The sequence below is a fragment of the Panthera pardus genome, unplaced genomic scaffold (assembly GCF_024362965.1).
Source record: "Panthera pardus isolate Hobbes unplaced genomic scaffold, ASM2436296v1 HiC_scaffold_17, whole genome shotgun sequence".
Taxonomy (NCBI): domain Eukaryota; kingdom Metazoa; phylum Chordata; class Mammalia; order Carnivora; family Felidae; genus Panthera; species Panthera pardus.
Genome location: NW_026526732.1, coordinates 110,572,460 through 110,595,453, shown reverse-complemented (window position 1 = coordinate 110,595,453; position 22,994 = coordinate 110,572,460). Strand labels below are relative to the sequence as shown.

Below are 22,994 nucleotides of genomic sequence, written 5' to 3'. Positions count from 1 at the left end.
AGCAAGGAACGTGTATTTTGAGAAGGCCCCCAAGTGTGAACACATGTCTTCTAGAGAACTCACACTTTCCCTCATTGTCCACAGACACCCCTAGACCCCCGTCTGTACTGGATTCAGACTTTCCCATGTCAGCTGAGCCGTAAAGAGAATTCTGAGTACAAGTGTGAAGGCAGTTGAGACACAGTTGGGTCATTTGTATGCTGGTGCTCCCTGGAGCTGACCGAGCACCTTCTGTTTGTCCGCGAAGGTATTACTAAATTTAAATGACTAATAGAGGGCACACAGCACTTGTTTATTTTCTGGCAATAGTCAGTTTAGCTGTCCTTTTCCCGAGGGAAACCAGCTCAGTGGAGTTACTGAAATCACACTTTTTCCATTTCTTGAACTAATTTCCATTACCCTGCCCTAGAAAAAGTAGGCGGCTGCAGAGAGGAGGCTGAGACAGAATTCCAAAGCCGTTTGGGTTACATTACACTTAGCACTCATTGAACAGACAGCCGACACCTCTTCATAAGCACCAGCTACATACAGATCAATGTTTTCAAATGGGACCAAAGGTGGGCCCTCAATTTAGGGAGACAAAGCAGCCATGACTTCTTGAGAATCTTACAGGACACCGGACGCAGAATGATATATGTTGTGTAGAATGGTACAATTATCGGTTGACAGGAAGGAATTATAATGAAGCGATTCTGGTCGGAGGGATTCCTTTATGTGATGCTAGCAAGGGAAATTTCGTCTGGTCCTTATCTGCCGCATATTTGGGCTGAGTTGAAAAGCCCACGTGATTAGACGGCGTATCCTTTCTATTTGGGCTGTAATGGGAGAGTTCAAGCAAACAAGTTCATTGGGAGTTTTAGGAGTCTCTTCTTAGACTCAAATTACTAAGTCTGGGTCTATACAGGCCTTCGTTAAGGCCGGACTTAAATATTGGGTGGATCTGTCTTGGACCCGGTTGTAGGGAATGTTTCTTGGAAGTCTCAGGTAGGGCCTCATTATAATCCGGTTCTGCCTCTAGCGTGGCCCTGTGCTCCCACGCCAGCAGGCCAAGGCTGAGCGTCTCCGCTCCGGTGGCCTCCCTAGCCCATTGACTGTTGTCGCAGCCTACCCAACAGTTGAATATAATGCTGTATTGGGATCTGTTTTTACACTCGATCTCAGCCAAAAGGCCGAGAAGCGATGGATCTTTTTTTAAAGTTAGTTCACAAATGACCACAGCTGCTTCTCGGTTAATCAGATGCTCGAGACTCCCGTGTCTACACCATCGGCTGCTACGTGTTTATGACACCACAGCTGCCTGGGTGGCGCTTCTGTCCCCACCCTCACCCCTTCCCATCTGCCGCCTCTCACTGCTTCCTCACTGCTGTGCTTGGAGGCGGCACGTTCTCAAATAAGCTGCTGACGTCCCGCCCTCCCAGGGTCTGGGCCTGAGAAGAAACCGAAGTTTCTTCCATCGGGAGAATTTTTCTCGCCTGGGACTCCGAAGCACTCGCTTTGTTTGGTAGGCGTGCATCCTTCCCCTGGCTGGGGAAACTTTTGCAAGGAAGCTGAAAGCTGCTTTCAGATAGATCCCATAGCTGTGGCTCCCCCCTGTCCCATCCACCTCCCCGGTGTTCAAGCTCGCAATCTTACTCCGAAGGCGGGAAGGCTGCCATCAAGGGTTCCCCCTTACGGAGGGCGCTGCTTACCTTGGATAACCCTTCTTCCTAACGGAGTTTCTGGTCCTGGCCTTTTTCCACGTGCGTTAACATCCACGGGGAGCGGTTCTTCCTCGTCACGTCTTTTAAAGCCTGTCAGACTCTCTCTGCAGTGCTCCCCCGGCAAGCTGTTACAGTAAGCATAAAAACAAGCACATCACACGAAGAATAAAGTGCCAAGTTTCTGTCTCCCTGCCCACCTCATTAGAAACCAGGGGTAGAGCACGTATGCATGCCATTACATCATGCATGCAATTAGACATTTGAAGCCAGCTCAATAGGGGACCTTCTTCATGCTTTTCTAAGTGCTTTTCCCATTTCTGCACGGGAACCTGGGCGCCTCTGTTTTCCCTAATCCTTTGTCTCTATGAGGGTGGGAGGGCGAAGGGAAAGAGGCGTGTCCCCATTGACCGGAGCTCCGAGGTTCTGGAAAAGTCCTTCTTGCACACGTCTGTGAGAGTGGAACTGCCCTACTCTTCCATCGCCGTGTGTTTCTTGTTGAGGATGTGTCGGTAGCCTGATGATGAGTTTCGTCGTCACACAGGGCGACACGGATGGCCTGGCTCTTAAAAGGAAGCGCGGAAAGTAATTGGGAACTGTACAATCCGCTGGCCCGGCGGAGCGGAAAGCAAGACTGTGTTGTTCTCTGCACCGTTGACGGACTTGTGCAGTCTCTGTGTTTGTGGGGTGAAGGGACACTAGATTGGCCGGCCTCCTGGGCCTGCCGTCCTGCGGGCTGCCCTGAGGGAGGAAGCGGAAAGACTGAAGGGCCCGCCAGCAGTTGAACCAGAGTTTGGCATCTGGCGCTCTTCGATAAAATCTCATCGAGTAGCTCCTGGGTGAGCGTTAGGATACAGCTTCAGGGCATTCGCCGGGGACTAGGCGGGCTCCAGCCGGAATCCTGGCACAGCCACCTGCTAGCCTTTTTGCCTCCAGCAAATGTAACTCGTTTGGTCTCAGCTTCTTCACTCGTATGTAGCACTGGAGAATGCCGATCATGCCCAGCCACCCACAGGCTTATGTTGAGAATGAAATCAGATCATGACTACAAAGCATTGAGGACGGGGCCTGACCGGCTTAATGCCACTTGCTGGTAGTGTCATCATTGGCTTCTGTCTTGGAAAAACATATAGCTGCCTTCTAGAAGCTTACGGTCCCGCCGGGGCTGTGGGACGCACGCACGGATTTAGGAAGGAGAGAGGGGATGTTGCCTCGCTGTGATGTGGACGGGAGACACTTGACGGAGACATCATGTAACATGGGGGCCCCCGTGCCAGCTCCGAGGGTGTGGGCCACCTGGTGGTCTTTGTGGATGGTGCAGTGGTCGCCAAGGTCGGGATTTTGGCTGTGACCATGAGGGACAGGTGGAATTTGGGTAGATGGAAGAACGCTGACGATAGAGCCGGTAGGAGTAAACCAGCTTCTTTCAGAGGAAGGGGAGACCTCCCAGCTGGCAGGAGGGACGTTTGCCCTGAGAATGAGGAGGCTGTGAGGGTGCAGGGGGCTCCAGGGTTTTGCTGCTTTCCAGTTACCTAAGCTGGGTGGAGTGGACCTTCTGGTGTGATGGGTACTCATCACGGGGAAGGGCCTCGTCTCCTTGTGTTTTCTTCAGTCCGGCCTCCTTCGTGTAGGGCTGGGCTTGCTGTATTTCCTAAAGGGCACTTCTCTCTGATCGCCCTTGGGTCTGGGTGAGTGACCCAGAAGGTTCTCTTGCTCTGTCTGCCAGGGTTTGTTCTATTTCATTCATGTCTCTCAGACCTCCTTTTGTTAAAAACCACGCGGACTCAGTCTGTGGCGAGATGACGATGCTGTGTGGCCGCCTTCCCTGGGTCAATCTGTATAGCTTTGGTGTCTTTTTAACTTCTTTTTAACTTTTTTTTCTTTTCTTCACTGTATGGGATTTATTCTGATCTTTAAGGGCCCTGACATGCTTTAAGGATATCATGACATACACGAGGTGGCAAGAAACCCTATTCCTTATGATCTGACTTCCATTAGTTTTTGAGGCATGTCTTTGGTAGATTTTGGCTTTGAGGATGTCAATAAAACCATAATGAGCAAAAAGTAAAAAAGTGTATTCAATTAACTCGTGAGTAACTTGAGGTCAGTGAATCATCTGAGTTATTTTATAAAACACGCTTTATTGGCTATTCGGTGTTACCTGATGCTCTAAAGCAGGGGTCAGCAAACTCTCCGTAAAAGGGCCAGAGAGCCATTATTTTAGGCTTCTGGGTCAGTTCTCTGTCATAAATACTCAATTCTGCCTTTGTGGTGTGAAAGCAGATATAGATAATAGATGCATGTGGCTGTTTTGCAATAAACAAATTTTATTTGTGAAAATAGATGGTGGGCCAGATTTGGCTCTCTGAAGTAGTCTGCTAACCCCTACTCTAAAGGAAACAGATTTTGTTAGATTGGGACGGTAAGGAGACATTTCAAAGTAGATAAATGACAACATTTCCAGATAATTAGCTCCACCAAAAGCTTAAAAAAGGTTTTTCTTCTGTTGTTTGAATTAAATTTCATGTTTCATATTGAGTTTATAAATAAGCCTTAAATATCATTTATAGGGTTTGCTTTTTTTTTTTTTTTTTAAAGCTAGGATCTAAGGTTCAAAACAAGCCTATCTTTATTAAGTAACCATTTATTAAATGTTTTTCTTGTGTCAGACACTGTGCAAGTCATTGGAAATTCACAAATAACTTAGGCACACACCTTTCCTCTTGGAAGCCACAGTCTAGACTGTGCACTCATTGTTGCCAAATGTTGGCTCATGCCTTGGACCACAGCACGTATGTGGCCCACGGTCCCAAGGAACCTGTGTTCCAAAAGGGCCTTTTGGGGGCTCCGCTTATCTTTCCTCTGTCTGCTTCATGTGCATTTGGGACTTGAGTATTTTTGTTTCTTTTGATTTGTGTATTGTTGGAGAAAGCCTGCTTGAGGAATTTACAAGTGGCGAAAATATTTATTTTAGTAACTCAGTTGCCAAAAATCTCAGTCTTGATGATTCAAAAAGTTATGTGTTTTCCTGCCCTTTGTAGTTTTTACTTAGTCACCCTAATTCACTTTTTGAATTTTTACTAAGTTCTCCCTACCAAATTATGGGCCAGCCCCACCAGACTGCAGAGGACGCTTTTCTAGAAGTATTGAAACACACAGGTATCCAGGATTCTTGTGTGTCTACAGTGCTCCCAGAGTGGTGCTCTCTGGACCAGAGCCACTAGGCCCTTGCAGATTGGGTGGAAATGTTGAGTAGCCTAGAGGGAGGCCATTCCTGGAGGAGGAAGCTGGATAGTGTGAATGGGTGTGGGATGCGAGCTCTCCCAGCCCAGATGGAGGGGCGGGGACTCTGACAGAGGGGGGACCTTGGAAGCCAGACTGACATTTCCTGGGATGGGACATAGCAGAGATAGGAAGTTGATCCCTAAGTAGAAGAATGCCATGGGAAAGTGGGGCTTTGGAGGGATCGGTCCTTCTATTAGCCAAATGCAAGGTGGTAGGGAGAGGGAGGGAGGAAGGGAGGGAGAGAGGAGATGGGAAAGATTTGGGCTCAGGTGGTATGCAGAAACCTTTGGGAGAGGGGGGCTTTCACCTTCTTTTTCTCCGCATAATTATAAAAAAAATTGCCAGAAGAACTGCTCTGGTAGAGTTTCCTGGGGTGAGAGGAAGTACTTTGGGTTGAGATGAGGGACAAAAATTTGAGAAAAAGGTACGTTTTTACAATCACAGTTGGGAGTGCTGAGCATGTGAGGAGGGAATGAATATAAAGTTATATAAATAGCAGTCATTTATATATTTGTATATTCCTCTGTAAAAAATACAGAGGAACGGCCTTTTTATTTTTCCTTGTTTCTTCTGAAGTAGCAGCTTGTTTTGAAAGAGAAGGGAAATTCTAGTTTGTCCCTTTGGGGTCTCGAAGAGGCAGCTGGTGGTAGTAAGATGGGCTTGACTTACAGTATTTGAAGCACCAAGAAGTGTCTGCATAAGGTTTTAAACCTGCACAGGCGCACAGGAATGGCATCACGCCTATCTGAAGTATTTCGGAAATGAAAAAGAAAAATAAATTCCAAAGGTGCGAGTGACTTCTGCAAATACGTCACAGTTCATAGAGAAGAGTGTCATCTGCATCTGGTGACACTGATGGGGTCCCTGTGTACCGGGTGGGATGCAGTCCGCATTCAAGTCTGTTTTGTTGTCAGCACTGCGGTATTTTCTCTTCAACAAGATAACCTTGGCATCCTCCCTCTCTTAACTTTTTGTGTCCTGATTACCTTGGAATGAAAGTCCTAAAATAGAAAACTGTGGGTTATGTATTTTTTTTCAAGTTTATTTATTTGTTTTTGAGAGGGACAGGGACAGCCTGAGTGGTGGAGGGCCAGAGAGAGAGGGAGACAGAGATCCCAAGCCGACCCTGCACTGACAGCAGCAAGCCCAGTGAGGGGCTCGAACTCGCGAACCAGGAGATCGTGACCTGAGCTTAATCGACTGAGCCACCCAGGCACCCTGGCTTATGGATTTTTAGAACTTATTTATTGTGTTGGGGCACCTGGGTGGCTCAGTCGGTTAAGCGTCGGACCTCAGCTCAGGTCGTGATCTCCCAGTTTGTGAGTTCGAGCCCCGCGCTGGGCTTGCTGCTTTCAGCGTGGAGCCTGCTTAGGATACTCTCTCTCCCTCTCTCTCTGCCCCTCCCCTGCTCCTGTATGCTCTCTCTTGCTCTCTTGAAAATACATAAACATTAAAAGCACTTAATATGGAAGCATATTAAGCTCCCTTAATATGGAGCATCGTGGACTTCCCATCTACCTTTCGTTTTTAAGATACAGAAGTTTGGACTGTTTGTTTTTACGAAGTGAAGGCTGATCGTCCCGCTGCACAGTCTGCGGGCAAAGCCTGAAGGGTGAGAGTGGGGCCCGGCGGGTGCCTGACCCAGAGAGAGAGGGAGTGAAACTTCAGGCTGACTGAATTTCTTAGCAGATTTGGTAAAGAAGAGGACGAAATTAATATTTCATTGTTGAAATTGGGTTACAAATTGTGGGCTTGTTCTAGCCCATAGTTGTGATTTTCTCCTACGCGTGGGTAACTCAATGTCCGAATGTACCTGCTGAATGAGATTAACCTTGGAAATCTGGTGTAGGCTAATAGTCCAATAGCGAATACACTTAATTATTTTACCAATCACGGTAATTACTGGCAGTACCAAAGAAGTTGCCCTGGTCTGACATAAAGACATGGAACTTATTTTGTTATTTACAATTGATATGTGTGTTTACTTGATCTTTGCTGGTATAGTTTTAAAAGCAGGACCTTCAAATAATGGGGCACCTGGGTGGCTCAGTCAGTTAGATGACTGACTCCTGATTTTGTCTCAGATCATCATCTCATGGTTTTTGGGTTCACGCCCTGGCTTGGGCTCTGCGCTGACAGCGTGGAGCCTGCTTGGGATTCTCTCTCTGCCCCCTCCCCCATGCGCTCTCGTGCTCTCTCACTCTCTCTCGAGACAAATAAGTAAACATAAAAAAAATAAATAAATAGTAAGGGAAAGTCACCGGGGCCCTGGAGAGGTACTAAGTGTCCCCATCATCATATTACGGTTATTATGAAGATCTTATGACTTAATAAAAGCAAAGCTTAAGGTCCCTGCACGTAGTAAGCGTTACGTAAATACTGGCCCTTATTAGTGATCTAGTTTTGCATGAAACTAACAACAGGTGAGCATCACGGTAATAGTGGCCAATACAATGTTTGGATAATACAAGACAGTACAACATGATAGACGAGATGACCCAATATTACAGCCCCTTTTAACTTCACTGGCAACACATTTAATGGGCAGACTAGCAAGTTTTAAATGCTTAGATTCTAGGAAAGTTAAATGTTTATAGCTGTAGACTTAAGTTCGAGAAATGCTCGGTATGAACTAGGGAATAGGCAAATACAGCTTTGGGGCTGTGACTCTTTTTCCCTCAGTCCCCAAAGTAATCATTGTGAAGAGGCTGTGCAGAGGCATAAAAGTCTATGACCAAGTAGATAGCTCAGTCTATCGAGCACTGTGTTCCCGTCTCTGTTTCGAGATAAATGAAACATTAATGTAAATTGTCCTCTTAGAATTTTCTAAGGGGTCTCAACTTCCTTAAATAGGGGATATATAAGCTCTCAAATAGCAATATATATTCCGCAATTCAGCAGCTTTTCAAGCTATGATTTTTATAACCACTTTTGGATTTGAGAATGCAGAATTTAGAATTCCTACTTGGGGGCATGGTGTTCAATTCAGCAAGCCATGCATGAGATTCAGCCGACGAGATCCAGAGCTCTGGATGTGGGTGAGGGATAGAACCCAACGTCAGCGCTTCTGGGCTGCCGTGACTTCTCATCAAAACGAGACAGCTCTGCCTGTGGATGGTGATGACTTTATAATTAAAATTAAAATATTTTTAGTACAAGAATGAGGCCTGGGGGGAAAGCTGTCAACATATGTATTGTATGAAAGGGAGACTAATCACCAGATGGGACTGTGGAAGCCTTTCCTGGTGGGTCATGACTGCCTTGCCTCTGGCTAGGAGTTGACAAATGGACTCCGCCATCCTGGTTGTCTCTTGGAAGAATGAAAAGGAAACAGCGGGAACTGTGAGTGAAGCGGCTCCGAAGAAAGAGAGGAGGCAGAGTGTTGAGCTGATAGGCAGGTGGAACAAGTCGCAGGTGTTTGGGGCCCCGAGCCCTCCCTGAGTCATGTGATTGCAGCATCACTCTTAGGTTGTGTCCTGGAGCCTTACTGATGTCCCTGAGCTGGTAAACGTTCTTTGTATTTGGCAGTGTTCTCTAAACCTCCAGAAGAGTTGAGGCAGCACAGGGTTGAAGGGCCAGTGTTTCTGGGGCACCTGGGTGGCTCAGTCAGTTGAGCGTCTGACTTCGGCTCGGGTCGTGATCTCACGGTTGGTGAGTTCGAGCCCTGCATCAGGCTCTGTGCTGACAGCTCAGATTCGGATTCCGTGACTTCCTCTCACTCTGCCCCTCCCCTGCTCACACTCCGTGTGTCTCTCTCTCAGAACTAAATATTGAAAAAAAAGGGTTTTTTTTTAATTTAAAAAAGAAAGGCCAGTGTTTCTTCTGGTGTCGTCTGTCCCCGGCAACACAGCTCAAGTCCCGTGATAGGGCTGACGGCTTCATTTATATTAACGCTGTCGCTTTCCGAGGTACTGGGTCCAGATAATGGTGTTATTTTATCACCTTTAGATGGGGATACTCTGCTTACTGATGGCAGGCATTGCTACCCCTGTGGCCACAACTAGCTAGATGGGAATTCAGCCTCTCCTGCTTATTGCTGGGTTCTTGTTCCTTCCACTGCTGGGCAACCCCACAGGCTGTGTTGACAATCCAGCCATCGGCAACCATTTCGTGATGGGATCAGTGCCCTTCTAAGAAGAGCCCGGAGAGCTAGCTTGCTCTCCCCCTTTGCTGTGTGAGAGGGGGCGAGAAGGCGTCCCTCCGCAAGCCAGGCGGAAGGGCCCTTGTCAGGAACTGATTTGGCCAGCACCTTGACCTTGGACATCCCAGCCTCTGGAATTTTGAGAAATACGTGTTTGTTGTTGAAGCCACCCACTCCGTGGTATTTGTCACTGCAGCCGGAGGTAAGATAGGATCTGTAGGCCAACAGGAAAGGCATCTGCCCTTCGGTCTTCCCTTAAATGTTTAAGAGCTGTGCTGCTGTCCATCACATGGTTTTCGTAACTTCCCGTCATTCTCGAGTCTTTAAAAAGTGTTAGCTGCTGGAGACCGAGGTCAGCCGGGAGGCCCTCGATCACTTTTCTTTGAAGTCTAGAATGGAGTCGTTGCTGGAGGTGAATATCGGTCTTTTTTATTCTAGACGCTCTGAAACATGAATCACGGTGCTGGGAATACTTGAGTCAGCAGGTGAAGGGAAAAAGGCAGTGAGTTCAGTGTCTGCCCGGTGATCAGAGCCAATTAAGCAGGGAAAGGCAAGCCAGCGCCGGCGTGGGCAGCAGCGGTGACGCTTTCGTCTGCCTTGTTCTCAGGACGCAGGACTGGTGCTCGTTCCGAGAGGTGGTGCATTATCAGCGGAATGCAGCTGGGGGACTGGGAATCGGCGAGCAGGCAAACGTCTGAGTTTTCTGCACAGGGAGAGCTCCTCCGTGAGACTAGCCAGCCCTGATGGCTCTGGGCGCTAGGCAGCTTTCCACGCGGTTGTTATAAACAGATTTGTAAGATTTTTCCGGTGGCCAGTGCCTCCTTTCAACAAAACGGGCTTAAAAATATTGCAGAAGGGGAGCACTGCAAAAATAGTAATTCCCTAGCTCTGCTATGAACTTTTCCCTAAACTGGTCATTATGATTAGGCTTACTGGCCTTGCTACATTTGTCATTTTGAAGTCTCCTTCTGTAATGATAGATACCGTCAGGGCACGTTAGTAGGTTCGTCTCCCGGTTTCTTGTAAATCTCCAGCATATGCCTGTTATTAACTTTGGCAGCTTTTTTAAAAGGGAGTTTTTCTAGGCTCTTTACATTTATAAAAGAAACAACCCGGATGACTCTTTCAAAAGTCACGTTTTCTAGGGACGCCTGGCTGGCTCCGTTGGTTAAGCGTCTGACTTCGGCTCCGGTCATGACCTCAAGGCTTGTGGGTTCAAGCCCCGCGTCTGCCTCTGTGCTGACGGCTCGGAGCCTGGAGCCTGCCTGTCTCTCTGCCCCTCCCCAGCTCACACTCGGTCTCTCTCAAAAATAAATAAACATGAAAAAAAATTGTTCTTTCAAGTCACGTGTTCTGGCTTTCATTATTTGCGTGTTTTCCAACTTGTGAAAGAGATTTTGGGGTGGTGTAATTGGATTTGAAGTAAACGCATAGACCTGACATAAGTCTGATGGTATACTTTATAAGAGATGTTTTAATTCCTTTATAGGTAGCTGTTCTCTGCAGGGAGCACTGTGTTTCAGGATTGTTCACCAAGTGTTCACTGTTGGCCACTAATAATTCCCTAACTGGCTTCACATTAGGGGTGTTGCCCATAGGGCGCTATACTTCCCAGGCCATCTTTCCGGAGACCTTTGATGATGACACTGCCATGCCTGAGTGCAGAGCCCAGCTCTGGACATTAAAGGACAAAGGACCACTGTGCTGTCCGTCCCAGGATGTCGGAGTGACGGGGGACCGGATAGGCAAGAGCTGGCCGCAGCCCGGGGGACCTTCCCTTGTGGGACCTCAGATCTCCTCGCTTCCCTTCTCGCACAGCTGTCCACGAGGCATGGAGCTCTCACACAAGACGATGGGTTGAAGTTGGTCTGGAATTTGACTCTTCCCGGTCTTTTTAGGAACCATTAGAGTTTTCCTGTTCGGTAGGATAGCCAGTAGCCACACGTGGCTCTTTAAATTCAATACATTAATGATAATGAGATAAAATTACAAATTATATTTAAAGCCACATCGCAAAGGCTCGAGAAGGCACACGTGGCAAGTGGCTACATGTTGAATAACACTGCAGGTTCAGATGCTGACCTCGGGAGAGATGCAGTGACATGCCCCAGGCCACACAGCCAGTCAGTGCAGAATCCGCTGTTTGGACTCGTTGCCCCATTTTTTTTTTTTTCCTAGCCCACGTAGTCCTTCAATTTCAGGCATCACAGCTTCAACTAACAAGTTCGTCCTTGGAGTATCCACATCCTTCTCCCAAAGTCTCTGGGAGAGACTCAGTAATTAGAGTTAGAAGTTATTTCTTAGTACATAATCCTAGTTTTACAAATATTTGTGATTCGTGTTAAGCGGTTTTGCGTGAATGCGCGGGGACATCGCGTGCCGTGTGGCGGTAGTTTGCCACGCGTGCTGTACCTTGCGAACCCCGGTGTGCCCGTCACGTGGGTCTGCGTGGGGATCTGGGATCCCAGGTAGAGGAGTTGGACGGGACTTTTGAAGGTACCTAGTTCAATTCTGCACACACGTGTACAATATTCTCGGCAAGGCTGTTGATTTTGAGAGAGCTTCTTCATTAATGAGTTCACTTCTTCCCACAGCTTCTGATCCATCTGGGGTTTTCTTTGTTTCAAGCCAAAAGGTTCTTGCCTTTGATTTTGACACATGGGTCCTCGTTAGCTCACAGAAAAAGCTTGCCCCCTCTGACATGTGCAGCCTTGTGACTATCTGAAGCCTTCTCCTGTCAGTCTGTGTCTTCTCACCTATGTGCTAGGGAGACCTGGTTCCTTCAACCCTTCCTTATGGGACCTATTTTGCAATCCTCTCACCGCTATGTTTGCTTCTGTTGGACTGACTCCGGGGCAGGGCTCAGAGCTGTGTTGGGAAATTCCACTGTCCATCTGAATGGAGGTCTTGGCTAGATACATTTGGAAAATCTCAAGTCTCTCTTGAGCGGAAAAAAAAAAAAGTCTACTCTTATCCACATGTAGGAAATCTATTGACTTAGTGTCTTTGGAAAGAAGTAATAGGGTTGTCTGTAATAAAGATGTATTTATGACTTCTGTAATCAGAAAATATTATATAATTTTAATAGCAGTAAAGCTTCTCTTTACCATCACTATATTGGGGTAGAATTTGGATGTAGTGAATGCAACAAAAAAATCACGTTCCCAGCAGTGAGAACAATGCAGTAGAGCCATATTTAACTCCCCGTGACGACACCTGTCAACTGTGCGACCCTCAGCACATCTTTGAGTCTGCTCTTGCCTTTGTTTTTTCTTTATTTTTTTAATGTTTATATATTTTCGAGACAGAGAGAAACAGAGCATGAACAGGGGAGGGTCAGAGAGAGAGGGAGACACAGAATCCGAAGCAGGCTCCAGGCTCTGAGCCGTCAGCACAGAGCCCGACGCGGGGCTTGAACTCACCAACCATGAGATCATGACCTGAGCCGAAGTCAGAAGCTCAACCGACTGAGCCACCCAGGCGCCCCTGCTCTTGCCTTTGAATTGCTGCCGTGGGAGTGGTGTTTGGAGTAGGTTTCTTACAGGATTTGTGTAAAGTTTAAAATGTGTGAACACAAAGGTGAGAGAGATTTCTGTAAAGACCATGACCCTTCCTCATCGATTCAGCGTTATGAACTTGTATTCACAGAGAAAGAGGCCTGATGGTTGTGGTGATGGCACACTGTTCTGCACCAAGTGCTGCACTGCTAACTCAGTTAACGTTTGTAACGATGCTAGGCGCCCGGTGCCGTGATGAATCTCCACCTTACAGAAGAGGAAACTGAGGCACAGAGCGGAAAAGATCTGCTCAGTATCCCACAGCTGGTGAGGGGCAAAGTCAGAAAACTGGTAATCACTCTGGTTAGGTGAGGTTTTTCGTTTTTTTTTTTTTTTTTTTTTTAGACTGTAGAACTAATAGAAAGGAGACGCCGAGGGACCGCTTGTGCGTACGAAACATAACCTCCGCGTTTGACTGAAGCCGCTACTGTGGCAGCCAGTGTGCCAAGAGCTGGGTTTCTGCGGATCTCCTCTCACGAACGGATGCTATAATATAAATGGTTTTACTGGAATAGTTAGAAATGAAGAGTTTCCGTGAAGAAAAGTGATATTACGTACCTAATTTTGCTGCAGAAAACAGTTGCTTTTTTAGGGCGTTTGTGACAAGCTAAGTGACTCTGGCAAACAAACATCAACTCTTTGGGAGCGAGCGTCTTATCATTTGCCGATTTATTTCCTTTTGCCTTAGCAGCAAGTAGTTTGGGGGAAAGGTATTGAGGATTATTTACTGTAACCACAAAATATATTCTTTTTTAAAAAATTCTTTTTAATGGGGCGCCCAGGTGCCTCACACAAAGCGTCTGACTTTGTCCCAGGTCATGATCTTGCGGTTGGTGAGTTCGAGCCCCGCATCGGGCTCTGTGCTGATGGCTCGGAGCCTGGAGCCTGTTTCGGATTCTGTGTCTCCCTCTCTCTCTGCCCCTCCCTCAAAAATAAATAAAACATTAAAAAAAATAAGAAAAATTCTTTTTAATTTTTTTTTTGATAGAGCAATTGAGAGAGAGAAAGAGCATGAGTAGGAGAGAGGGAGAGAGAGAATCTCCAGCAGGCTCCACGCTCTCTGAGGAACGTGACGTGGGGCTCGATCCCACGACTGTGAGATCAGGACCTGAGCTGAAGCCAAGAGTTGGATGCTTAACTGACTGAACCGCCCAGGCGCCCCAACCATAAAATGCATTCTGATTAATGGTAGTTCTTAGGTGATTTAGGGCCAAATGTGTCTCATTCCATCTCCCAAGGCATCGTATCATTAAAACGAAAAATACGTTGTTCTTTCAGTATTTTTTCCTTTTTAAACTTTTTCAACATTTTTGTCTCGGTTTACCAGCAAAAAGTACAAAATATGACCTCGATGGAGGGCCACGTGCCCAGCCACGTAGCGCGCCTCCCTGGGAGGGTGTGGACGCGTTTCTGTGTCGTGCTCCCGCGTGGGTGTGTGGGTTTGAAGCCGGTACGTGTGCCTAGTCTGAGGCGCCTAAAGCTAAGATGCAGATTTCAGGGCCCCTCCGGGAGGACCACAGCCGAGTGAGGTTAGGCCTGAGAACGCGTTTGGTGGAAAAGAGAGAGAGTGCCTAGGGAAGAGACAGAGCGTGAGCAGGGGAGGGGCAGAGAGAGAGGGAGACACAGAATCCGAAGCAGGCTCCAGGCTCTGAGCTGTCAGCACACAGCCCGACGCGGGGCTCGAACTTGTGAACCGCGAGATCGTGACCTGAGCCGAAGTCGGACACCCAACCGACTGAGCCCCCCAGGCGCCCCGATCTTATTCTGATACGCGTGGGACTTTGTGTCTCCAATGGCAAGAGCCAGCGATACTCATAATCAGGACCTCCGCGAGTTCTCAAGTAGGGGTGATTCATTTGTTTGTGCTTAGAATTCCCAGCCACGGTTATGTGCTGCTTTGATGACCCAGTGGCAAAGGAGCATCTTTAGTCACGAAAACTCACAAATAGTGAAATGGTCGGCATATGTGTTAAGGTAATTTCTCTCCTCCCCTCCCAAGATCTCCTCACATAGGAAGTATCCGTCGGGCCTTTAATTTGAGTTCCGGTGAAGTGCTTGGGATGATAGACCGGTGCGTCTTTTAATTACTGACTAGGCTGTTGCTTCGTGGACAGAGGCTTCTTACTGAAAGCTCCATGTTGCCGGGGCCCCTTTCTGTGTCGATCACAAGCGGAGGACCCGGGCTTGCTGCATCCTGGTGACGAGAGGGAAGATTTACACCAGGCAGTTGTCTCTCTTTCCCGCCGGACAGTGCGCTGAGGGAAACGTGACGCGGACAGGCCCTTGGAGGCGCGTACAAATTGTTGCTCGACATGAGGAGACTTTGAGGAACAAATAAGGTGATCGGTGGCGTGAGCCCCGCAGCTTGGTCTGGGGTGGTGGCCGGAGGGGTCGGCCGTGGGAGGCTCGCCCCGTTGGCTGCTGGCGGGCACGTGGGTTTAGAAACGGAGGGATGCGGGTTCAGAGTCCCACTCCGGTCCGGGTCGTCGGGGCAAGTAGGTCTTGGTTTCCTCACCTGCAGCCTGAGCGCGATGGTACCTTTGTCACCGGCTCAAGCGCGGTAAGGTACGTGCCTCCCCGTTCCTGGCTGATGGCGGACTTCAGAAATGTGTCCCTGCCTCGCTTCCCTCCTCACAGGCAGCGTATCAGAGGAGGAGGACTGGGAACGGGCGTGTGGAGAGAACGCATGCCTCTGATAGTTCTCTGAACAGCTCAGGACGCGAGGCCGGCGCTCGAGGCTGGAGAAGGGCCTGGGTCTCCCGGCTGGGTATTCGTTCCGAGTGTACCTGCCCACGAACGGTCCTGGCTTCCCGTCTGCTGGAGTGTGGGTGTCGGTCTGCTGCAGAGTCCCTCTGGCCAGGGAGGCCGATAGGGGACCCCAGGGGCCTTCTGAGGGGGGATGGTGTGTGTGTGTGTGTGTGTGTGTGTGTGTGTGTGTGTGTGTGTGTGTTGACGGGGTGTGAGTCAGGTTCCTGGAAAGCACTGTAGACGGGCAGAGGTTTGTAGTCATGTCACAGGTACCGACTCCAGGTATCGAACCAGCCCTCGAACATTCTGGCGGCCTAAGGAGCTGGCTTCCAATGAGTAGAGAACGCACATTCTGTTAACTTTCGAAATTTGAGAATGGTACTAACGAACCGTGAAGAGGTGGTCTGGACGGACCCTGTTCTGGGAGGGTCCTTCATGCACTTTGTTCGAGAGCTCGAACATCCCATTCTGCCTGGAGGATGTTTCACTTCTGATTTCAGTTGATTTATTGGTGGGACAAGGGAATTCAATTTTTATTTAGTCCTGCCTTTGAGACAGCCACTGCTCCCGTTTGAACCGTGACCCTTACTGTCATCAGCCAGCCAGTGTGCGACGTTGTCGTCGTCGGCTGGGCTCCGTGCCAAGGAGCTTTTTCCACACACATCCTCTCGTTAAATCTCCACACTTGTTAGGACTAGATACAGCTCTGTGTCCACTTACAGCCGGGGAGGGGAGGCCAGGGTGGGGGTGGGGACCAGGTGATTTGCCCAAGACCCGGTTAGCCCGCGGCGGGGGCGTCCTGAGAAGCACCGCACCTTCGGCCCTCCGTTACGTCTGCGACAGTGGTCGGCTTGCACAACGTCCGCGGAACGTCCCTGCAGCTCCCGTTTCCGTTCCTCTCTTCCTCTCTGTCTGTCCCTTAAAATCCCCACGCAGCTGGCGCCTGGGGGTCTCAGTCAGTCGAGCGTCCGACTCTTGACTTCGGCTCAGGTCTCGATCTCTCGGTTCGTGAGTTCGAGCCCCGCATCAGGCTCTTTGCTGATAGCGCAGAAGCTGCTTGAGATTCTGTCTCTCCCTCTCTCTCTGCCCCTCCCGTGTGCGTGCGCGCTCTCTCACTCTCTCTCAAAAATAAATAAACTTGAAAGAGAAAAAAGAAAACAGCATCGTCGTCGTCCTCAGGCGGCGTGTAAAATGCCCCCGCCTGTGTATGGCATGTTGAGTTATCGCTCAGGTTGGGCAGTGGTTAAATGTGCCTGCTCACTAACAGAGCCCAGCAGCTCAGACTTGCCCAGAATGCGTTTTCAAAGACCACGCTGACCGAGCCATCCTTAGGAAGCCTTTCTAAATTTGCAAGAAGCACGAATTCCACAATTGATGATACGGTTCTCATTTTATACATTTCCCAAATAGCGACTATACTCTTGGCCCCAAATATAATTGGTATATTTTTGCCTCGTTCACAGGAACTGACACGTACTCAATTTTAAATTATCTTAACGGCTCATGTTGGTTTTTATCTTTGCTTTTATGTTGTTGGGCCTCAGCTCTGATTTAATAGTGTTGAGGGATGTCGTCACGGATTTTAATGTCCTTCCTATGGGGGAAATTACACTGTATTAAATTATATGTGTAATGTATATATATAATTGTGTTCCATAAATATAACAGCGTCCTATGGTTCGTCATGCAGTATTTCACGTATATGCACACACATACATGTATATATAAGGTCGATGATCCTCTAATCCTATAGTTTCTAGAAACACACGGTAGTTAAAAGGTAAAGAGACGCGGCACCATCGGCCAGTTTTAGGTAACGCGGGCACTCAGGCTTGCTGGCTTGGAAAATGAACAGAATTGCGTTCTTTTGAAAGTATCAGTGTTCCTGGGGCGTCGTTTCCTCATTCTCAAAATGAAGGAATTTCACTGACAGCTTCGAAGGTCAGCTCTAAACTGATTGAATTGCCACGTTAATCTCCTGGGCCCTGCAGTTTAGTGGTATCATTGGGGGTTAGCGTGAGTGTTTCAAAAGCAAGATTAACTGAGAGCTCATTCTCCAGCTGTTGGCTGAGGAGATTAGTCAGGAATGTGGCCCTGTCATTTGGGTCTGTTTGCTGGCGGATAAGGGAACCCCCTCACGCGCGCGCGGGGGCCACCTCGCTCATCGAGCCCCAGCCTAGCCGGTGCGTGGCTGTCACCGTCCAGATGGGGGGCCAGGCTCTGGCCAGACCTCGGGGGGCCTTGTTGGGGCACGTGGAAGGTCTGAGACACGGCTCCAAGAGCAGTACTGTGCTCGTGCAGACGGCATTTTCCAGAACGGTTCTGCCAGCTCAACTAGGATTTGGGAACGAAGGATTTGTGTCTAGTTTTTTTTTTGTTTTCTTTCCCTCCCCCAACTGCTTTCCCTGTTATATGTCTTCCCAATTCTTGGTCTCCTTTCCCAACCAACCTATAAAGATACACTGTAAGGGGCTCCTGGGCGGCTCAGGGAAGCATCTGAGTCTTGATTTCAGCTCAGGTCGTAATCTCACTGTCATGCGTTCGAGCCCCCCATCGGGTTCCGTGCAGACAGTATGGAGCCTGCTTGGGATGGATCTTCTCTCTCGCTCTCTCTCTCTCCCTTCCCCCCACTCTCAAGATAAATAAATAAAAACTTAAAAAAAAAAAGATTTACACTGTAAAATTTAGGACTGCCGTTAATCTCTCTCTGCCTTGATTTCGTCATCTGAAAAATGGTGTTAGCTCACAGCAGCCCCTTCCCTCACTGTGATCTTGGGAGGAAGAATAGGCTGACGGATGCCGTCAAGTGCCTCAATCCGAGGGCGGGAGAGTAGTAGTTCAGTTATAATAAGAACGTCCTGTCTTTATTTTTCTGTGGCCTTTGAAATGCCCACATTGAATATGCTTCGGGGGGGGGGGAGGGGAGATCTCATTTTGAATGTCATTGACAGAGTGATGGCCTAGAAGATATTAAAGAATTGCAAACAAAAACTAAGAAATTATGTTTGGAAACTGTGAAGAGCAAGCCATTCACTGTTTGTTTTCAAATATGTGCAGAAGTAGAAGTAGACGCTCGCTCTGGGGCATAATGAAAAGTACGATCTTACAAATCGAAGTTGTACATATCCTTTTAATTTAATCACAAGGGAAAAAGTGTAACGTATAGTTTATGGATGTAGAGTGATTTTTTTTTTCTTCAGCGATGTAGCTAATCCGTATGGCCACTAGCCACAAGTAGCTATTTTATTTAAAATTAATGAGAATTGCATAAAATTTCAGTGACTCAGTCACATTAGTCACATTTTAAGTGCTTAGCAGCCACACGTGGTTACTGTGTTGGAGAGGCCACATGTAAAGCATTTCTGGAAGGTTCTATGAGACAGCGTGAGCTATCTTAGAGAAGCCGTGAGCAATGGCAGAAAAACATCCCCATCCTCCTCCTTCCCGAAGCTGTGTTTTAGAATTCAAATAGAATCTTTGGCTTAATGTTATTCCATTTTAACTGTACGCTTGAAATTATTGAAGAAGGCACAGCTCACTCCAAAACATCATGGATTCGTTTCTCTACTTGGAAAATCCTGGAACCAGTTCTTGGCTCCCCAGTTGCACGTCTTCCGTAAATATTTTTTTCTTTACTAGGTAACGTATTACCTGGACCAATCTAGTAGTCACTTCATCATGGACCGCCCCGAGTTGTTATGTAATTATTTCATGGGTATAAACCAAACTCTTACCTTTAGCAAAGTAACTAACCCCTTATATTCCAATTTCACTTATCCACACGTCCACTTGGGCTCTACCATCAAAGGATGTCCAGAATCCAGCCACTTGTCAGCCACCACTCCCAGGGAGTGGTGGTCCCAACCACGATCATCCCTCGTGATTTCCTGCAGTCGCATCCTGACCGGGTTTCCTGCCTCCCCTCTGGCCCTCTTACTCGCTTCCCCGTCTCGACATAGAAGTCAGAGAGCTCACTTTCAGTGTCTGGTCATGTTGGTCTTGTGCTCCAAACCCTCCAGTGGTTTCTATTCCAAGTAAAAGATAACATGTGGTGGTGGCCTGCAAGGCCTCTCAGCTCTCGTGGCCCCTCAGCCCTTGTTACCCCTCTGACCTCACCCATGCTTACTCTCTGCAGGGCACAGTGGGCTCTTTATCCTTCTTCTCCCGTAGGCATATTCTCGCCTCAGGGCCTTTGCTTTTGCTGTTTCCTCTGCCTGGACTACTCTTTTTGTTTGTTTTTTAAATTTTTTAAATATTTATTTAATTTTGAGAGAGAATGAGCAGGGGAGGGGCAGAGAGAGAGGGAGACACAGAATCCAAAGCAGGCTCCAGGCCCTGAGCTGTCAGCACAGAGCCCGATGCGGGGCTCAAACTCACGAACCGTGAGATCATGACCTGAGCCAAAGTCGGACGCTCAGCCAGCTGAGCCACCCAGGCGCCCCTCACCCAAATTTGTTTTAAAATTTTTTTAACGTTTATTATTGAGAGACAGAGAGAGACAGAGCATGAGCAGGGGAGGGGCAGAGAGAGGAGGAGACACAGAATCCGAAGCAGGCTCCAGGCTCTGAGCCTTCAGCCCAGAGCCCGACGCGGGGCTCGAACCCACAAACCACGAGATCATGACCTGAGCCAAAGTCGGATGCTTAACCGACTGAGCCACCCAGGCGCCCCGTGCCTGGACCACTCTTGCGGGAGACAACAATGTGGCTCATCGCTTCACTTCCTCTAGACCTATTCTCTGTCACTTCAGAAGGAGGTGTCACCAAACTGTTTACAAATGCCACCTGCCACCCCCACTCCCCAGTCCCCACACGGCAATCTCTGTTCCCTTTCCTAACTGTCTTTTTCTCCATGATGCTTATTGTCATCTGGTGTTCTGTCCCTATGTTTTACGCATTTATTTCTGTATAGTCTGCTCCCTCTCAGTGCAATAGAAGCTGCTTGAAGGCAGGGCTTTCTGCCTTTTTGATCTTGGCATCTCGTACAAGGTAGGCACTCGACAATTGTTTCAGGAATGAGTGAAAAAAATACTCCAGTAGTTAACGATAATCATGATAAATGCTACACACACACACACACACACACACACACAGAATGGGATCGGGTGGTGCATTTACAAGAGAATTCTGTTTTCTGGAAGCGAGGAGTGCTAACATAATGGAAATTCGTTTCGCAACAGAAACCCAAACACGCATCTTGCAGCGTGAGCCTGCCTCACCCCTTCCTCCCTGGGCTTACTCTGGTTTCAGGCTCTGCTTTCCGGCTTGCTCTAAAAGTGCATCAGTCCCCCTCCTTCCCGCTCTTGAGGGGCCGCACGGGGGGCGTTTGAACCGGGGCCCCGGGGGCCGGACGTGGACCACTGGGGGAAGGGGGAGGACGAGGGACTGGGACGGTGGCGGGCCCGTCCGCAGAGCAGCCAGCCCTGTGCGGGCACGCCAGCCCCCTGGCACGAGGCGGAAGAGGACGCACTGGCTTTGGGGGCCGGGCTGCCGCTGCTCTGTGTTTGTTCTAAGGTGGCAGGGGCCACGTGCGTGGGCCTTGACCGTGGTTTGCTGCCTTGAGGGTGGGGGGGAGTTGATGAGTTTTGGAAATAAGACGGGGAGGCCCTTCCCCACGCCGCCAAGTGGTGATGCCAGACTGGGGCGCCCTACCTGTTCCTGGCACAGGGGGGACGGGGGAGAGCTCGGGAGTGGCCGGGAGCAGTGAGGCTGGGGGGCACTTACGGTTTGCTCGTCCTCCCCGAGGCCCGGGGGCCGCGGCGCTGCTCACAGAGCCTGGACTTGCTGTGGAAGTGGTGGCCGGGTGGCAGGTGTTTGTGCCTGAGCACGTGGACTTCTCACTTCCTGCTTTTGTGCCAAAGCTGATTTTGGCTGGAAAGGCTCCGTCCCCGGGGTTTCGCTTTATCCTGAAACTCTGAGCCGTTTGGCAAAATGCTGCGTGGAGTTCTTTCATAGATGAGTGATGCCTCTGTGTCTGCTGAGCCTGCACTTCTCCAAAAGCAAATCTCATTTGATCTGAAATTTCAAGAAAGAAAAACAAGCTATTTTTTTTTATTTAAAGAAGGAAAAAGTTTCCTCTCTTTGACTTGACCTTTGATTATGCCTTGGGTTTTTTTTTTTTAATGTTTATTTATTTTGCGACAGAGACAGAGAAAGAGAGAGAGAGAGAGAGAGAGAGAGAGAGAGAGAGGGAATCTCAAGCAGGTTCCATATAGTCAGCACAGAGCCTGCCGAGGGGCTCGAAGTCACGATCTGTGAGATCATGACCTGAGCTGAAATCAAGAGTTGGACACTGAACCAACTGAGCCACCCAGGTGCCTCTATTATTTTTTTTTTTTAATTTTAAAATTTTTTATTTATTTTTGAGAGAGAGAGAGCGTGAGTGGGAGTGAGAGAGAGGGAGACACAGAATCTGAAGCAGGCTCCGGGCTCCGAGCTGTCAGCCCAGAGCCCAACGTGGGGCTTGAACTCACAGACTGCGACATCGTGACCTGAGCCGAAGTTAGTCGCTTAACCGACTGAGCCACCCAGGCGCCCCTCTATGCCTTTGCTTTAGAAGATAGGTTCCCTTATGTTTAAATTTTCTATTAATTGTCACTAAAATAATAACATGAGGTTACTTGTGTGTTTTGTATAAAGTCTGCCTCAACAGTCCCCCGACCCACTCTTTCTAAATTGTTTGGTTTAGTGGCTCGAACTCTGTTGCCTTGTTGGCATCCGATCAAGGGCAGACTCAAGATCCAGAAAGCCATGGGAGAGCTGAAATCATTTACGAAAGCAGATTTTGCTTACCCTGCCTCCGTTGCTGGAGGTGCTGACACTCCCAGCCTGCCGGGGGGAGGGGGTGGTTATCAGATCTGGAACCCACTGTCTGCGGCGAATTAGTGAGTGAAGAAGTTCTTTGAACACAGTAGGCGGGAGGCAGGATGTCGGCGCTTCTAAACTGTTCCACTGCGAGCTTCTCTCTTCTTGCTTGTCTTTGTTTTGACAGGTAAGTTGGGAATGAACTAGCAGATGTGTTTGAAATGGGTCGAGGTGAACTGCAGACAACAGGTTTTCAGGTACTTTCCTTCCAGGATATGACGGTTCAATGGGAAGGATGTGTCAGTTACGTGGCCGGGCGCAGGAATAAAGAGGCAGACGTGAAGTTTTAGAACCAGTTTTATAGACTGTAGCAGCAGCCTTTTGCCTCCTAAACTCCTGAATTTTCCCATCCGGAGAGGGGGTGGGGGAGGGCTGTGCTTCCTGCCGTCATTACTCAGCAGATACTTGAACCCCTGCTTTGCGCCAGGCCCTGGGAAATGTGGCTGTGAATAGGACAGATGTGGTCCCTGCTCCCAGGCCCCTCACAGTCTGGTGGGGCTGGTGAGAGTGTGTAATTTGAATTTTTTTTTTTTAACATTTATTTATTTTTGAGACAGGGAGAGACAGCATGCGAGCAGGGGAAGGACAGAGAGAGAGGGAGGTGAGGAATCTGAAGCAAGTTCTAGGCTCTGAGCCGTCAGCACAGAGCCCGACGCTGGGCTCGAACCCAGGAAGTATAAGATCGTGACCTGAGCCGAAGTCG

At 48.6% G+C, this 22,994-nt stretch overlaps 1 protein-coding gene and 1 long non-coding RNA gene across 2 annotated transcripts in view; one reads left to right on the top strand and one right to left on the bottom strand.

The window, feature by feature from the left end:
- Positions 1-22,994, top strand: part of CARMIL1 (capping protein regulator and myosin 1 linker 1) — a 308,280-nt gene that overhangs the window by 79,283 nt on the left and 206,003 nt on the right.
- On the bottom strand, positions 259-21,439 carry LOC109252735 (uncharacterized). The gene is made up of 3 exons (XR_002074153.2): positions 21,152-21,439; positions 1,689-1,825; positions 259-815 (listed from the first exon to the last, which is right to left on the bottom strand). It is a non-coding gene; the product is annotated as an uncharacterized LOC109252735 (long non-coding RNA).